This window comes from Mastomys coucha, unplaced genomic scaffold, assembly GCF_008632895.1.
Source record: "Mastomys coucha isolate ucsf_1 unplaced genomic scaffold, UCSF_Mcou_1 pScaffold9, whole genome shotgun sequence".
Classification (NCBI taxonomy): Eukaryota; Metazoa; Chordata; class Mammalia; order Rodentia; family Muridae; genus Mastomys; species Mastomys coucha.
The window spans coordinates 35900231-35904378 of record NW_022196915.1 but is presented as its reverse complement, the minus strand read 5'-3'; the positions used below and the strand labels follow the sequence as shown (position 1 = coordinate 35904378).

Genomic DNA, 4148 nt, shown 5'->3' with positions numbered 1-4148 from the left:
TAGACGGAAATGAGTCGACATGAGCCTCTCAGATGGCTGTTTTCTCAACTATCTAGCAGATACCTGGTCAAGAATAGTTTGTTGGACATGGTTTAGTGGATAACCTGTCTCATGTAAGATCAACTGTATACAATTATCACACACTGTAATTAAATCTTGCACTTGAATAATAGAGATTGTTTTCTCCCCCTTTACACAAGTGTTTTCATGCTTACAATCTGGCAAAAGTAAAATGAAGAACATGCTGGAGAACAATTAGTATGTAGAGTATTGAATTAAATGCAAGTAACATTACAGCTATTATTAACAGCTATTCACCTTTCAAAGAAAAGTCTGTAAAGCTTGTTCTGAAGGAAAAATCCTGTCTCCTTTAACAATATTACTGATCAAATTACTGGAAACCAACTATATGTTTAGACAATCAACTTAATAATAAATCCCTTAATGGATTATTTATTTATTTACAAACTAAACCAATTAAATATTTAAATATCATTTAAGTTTTAGGCTGAATAAAGCAACTATATTTGAACAATCTAGTAAAGTTCACTAAAATCAATTTATCCAACAAAATTAAACACTCAGCTGCAAGTTCTTTCAGATGTTAGGCATTGTGTATGGTAACAAAAAGTGGACCTAGATTTCTGAAGCCTGGCTTCAGGTGGCACAATCTATGAGCCCTGTCTTTCAAGTACTTTTCTTTTTTTTGTCATTTGCAAAATAAATTTTCAATCTCAAAAGAACTTCATTAATACTGTGTGAAGGTTCTCTGAGAATGGTTAAGGCAGTAAAATCATGGATTTCTTATTACCGTGTGTTACTCAACTGTTGTGCTAGCCATGGAGATGACATTAATCATAGATCTCTCCACCATAAACCAACCTGGCCCATCCCAAAACTTGCAATAATCAATCCTATAATCAAGCCAGACCAGTGTTCTCCTCCTCCTGTACAAAGCCACTCCTATCTCAAAGCCACCTATTAGATGCTCTCAGGAAAACAAACAAACTAGGCCCACTGGGTTAGAACAATTCTGTAGCTCATATTTGATAAACATTTAATGAAGCCAGAGTGTAACATACAACCACCTCTTAATTCAAAAATCCAGATAACTATTTAGCTGTCTGGTTCAGAGCTAGTTTTTAAATGCAGACAACGACTGCAATAAATTTATCCTGAACTGTTAGTCACAGAGCCTTTCTGATTGCAACAGGAATACTTGATGACAAACGCTCTTCTATATTTCACTGAACCTCATCTATTCCCACTTCCTTAACCATCCATCAAACCTCTATACACATATATACTTGCACTACTACTTGAGTATTTCTCTCCTGTTCTCAGCTGGTTTTTGTTATACTTTATTGTTTTTAAAAGCCAACTCCTTCCTTCTCCTTTAAGTCATTAGACACTACCCATAATTTTACACCATCAACTTCATGCTCCCCTCAAATAGGAATACTGCAAAGTATCAGGTATTTGAGACATACAAGACAGCCTCTAGAAATTGCAACATTGATTATGAAAGGGACTGGGGTGTGTATATGGGGAGTGGGTGATATGGGAGGTAGTCTTGTTTCTAAAATGAACTCATCACTGATATTTGTTTTGAAATATGATGAGTGAATTTGAGGCCAATATGCAAAGGTGTTGGATCTAGATGGTAAGAACATGGCAGTTTATTAGTCATGTTCTACAGTAGAACCTCAACATCTTCACATGCTACTTACTATCTACTTCATAAAACCTAGCACCTGGAGCTAAAGAGACTGCTTAGTGGTTAGGGGAATTGGCTGCTCTTAAGAGCAGAGCTGGGTTCAGTTCCTAGCACCTACATGGTTACAACCTTCTGGAACCTTACATGCACATGTACACACACACACACACACACACACACACACAATAAATCTTTTTTTTAATTTAAAACCCTAGTACCTACTTCTGCTCAAATGGTACCCTAACACAAAATAAAAGTTGTTCTATATTACTAATAGCTATCACTTTAGTTACTATGAATTAGGTGACCAATAAACATTAAACCATTCTCCATAACTTTATCACAGTTTTCACCAAAAGTTCAGAACAGTTAATATATTTGCTTGGAATCATGAAGATGAAACTTTCAATATTCACCTGTAGTTCCTAAAATGAAGAAAAACAATTGTTATATAGCTCAAAACATAATGCTCACATTCATATAAGTGTACTTTGATTCAAAATTACAAGTTATTGAGTAGATTTACATTTACCTAGTTAAGTCAATACTTGATGGGCTTAAAGTTTTAATTGCATTCATAATAAAAGCAGGTATTCAGATGCCAGTCTGAAGTAGAGCAGCATCAAAGGCAGCAGGTTTAGATTTAAGGCAATAGGTTCAGCTCCCTTAAAAATAATCAATAACCATTAACAATCACATGAAAGCTGGCCCTAGAGATGACAGTGATCAATTCTTTACAGATTAGAGCACTGAATCGAAAGTATAAACAAACTTCAGCAATTACATTTTATCTTAAATCAACTTTGGAAGCTTCATGCATCTGTGAAACTTAATGGTAACAATTGCCTCAAGATGTCAGTATTTTCATAATGCAGTTAATGAACTAGAAAAACATGCATTTTTCTTTGACCATCTCTCACTTTAACTGTGAAATCATTTAAATCCCAAGAATAAGACTTATGAATGCCTAATTGAAAGACTAATTTTGTGGATTTCCAGGGGCTTTGAGAGAAGTTATTAGTTCATACAACGTGCTGTGTTTATAAAATGGTGAGTTTCTACAGCATGAAAGTATCATATACATACAAATGATGCAGTAAGTGAACAAATAAGGGTATACATTTCACAGAATGCAAATATTACTAAGACGCATTTACTAAACACCCTCAGTCAAGTCTCTAAAGCATTCTTATGAAACTTGAAGTTGATTCACTACGAACATATCCAGTACTTCAAGAAAGAAGGTTGTTTCCCTGGGATATGGTAAGATATTTACAAAAAAGTCTACTCTCAGGAAACTGAGGTATTAAAAAATTAAGATGCATTTATATAGCACAGAAGTAGTCATGAAAATCCACCATAACTAAAAGTATGCTTATTTAAAAAATATACTGATAACCCCTATACTCCACGTATGATATATGTTAATAATATATATAGCATATACACATATTGGTTTTCTTAGGGAGTTTCTCTGTGTAGCTCTGGCTCTCCTGGAACTCCCTCTGTAGACCAGGCTGGCGACAAACTCACAAAGATCCGTCTGCCTCTGCCTTCCAAACGCTGGAATTAAAGGTATGCAGCCACCACCACCCAGCATAGATTTTTAAGGTAGTAGAAAATATATCTTGGAGCTTCTACTTTTGTCACATGAAAATTAAATAGATCAGATCAGGTTGAGAGCTTACCAATGATTATACCAAGCCAAGCACTCTTCTGGGAGGTGCCATCTTCACTGCTGCCTTTACTGAACTACAGCTAACCAAATGATCAGTGAAGATGAAGTGATACTCCATGAAAACAGACAAAATTAACCTGCTGGAATTAAGAACATCTGCCTTTAGTCTCATCTACTTTTTAAAATGTTTAAATATGACATACCTCCATATTCCAGGTTGATCATAGATAAAATGAGATCTATTTTACTTAGAAGATATATTATTTCAAATTAATCTAAAATAAACTGTTGGGCCTAATGCTACAGGTTTCAAAGCTAAAATGTGTTAACCATCTCAGAACAGTCTCTGGCATTTGAGTCTCTAGTCTATGCAATTCTAAGCACTTGCAACAGTAAGATGCAAGAACTGCTTTTTTCAAACGGTCATTCACATGAAGGGCATGAGGCAGGAACACTACTAAGGAAAGTGTTAACATACAAACAGTTCAGTTAGAGCTTTTGCTCAGAGGCAAGTTTAAATTATTCACATTTCAATAAGCTTTCCTCAGATGTATTTTATCTAAAGCTCTGTTATCCATACACAAGCCACCAGCCACATATAACTCATCCAAGTAAGTAAAACGAAGTTCTCTGTCCTTGTGATGCTTCAGGAGCTCAGCAGTCAAGAGTGACTAGAGGCTCCCATCCTAAAGAGTGCAAAGAGCATTACCATCACTGTAAACAGTGCACATGGGTAGGTAGCTCATCTGGAAA

The 4148-nt window shown here is 35.4% G+C and overlaps 2 long non-coding RNA genes across 2 annotated transcripts in view; one reads left to right on the top strand and one right to left on the bottom strand.

Moving 5' to 3' along the window:
• Nucleotides 1–4148, top strand: part of LOC116084300 — a 51961-nt gene that overhangs the window by 7054 nt on the left and 40759 nt on the right. The window lies entirely within an intron of this gene.
• On the bottom strand, nucleotides 2040–4142 carry LOC116084302. The gene is made up of 2 exons (XR_004116073.1): nucleotides 3406–4142; nucleotides 2040–2142 (listed from the first exon to the last, which is right to left on the bottom strand). It is a non-coding gene; the product is annotated as an uncharacterized LOC116084302 (long non-coding RNA).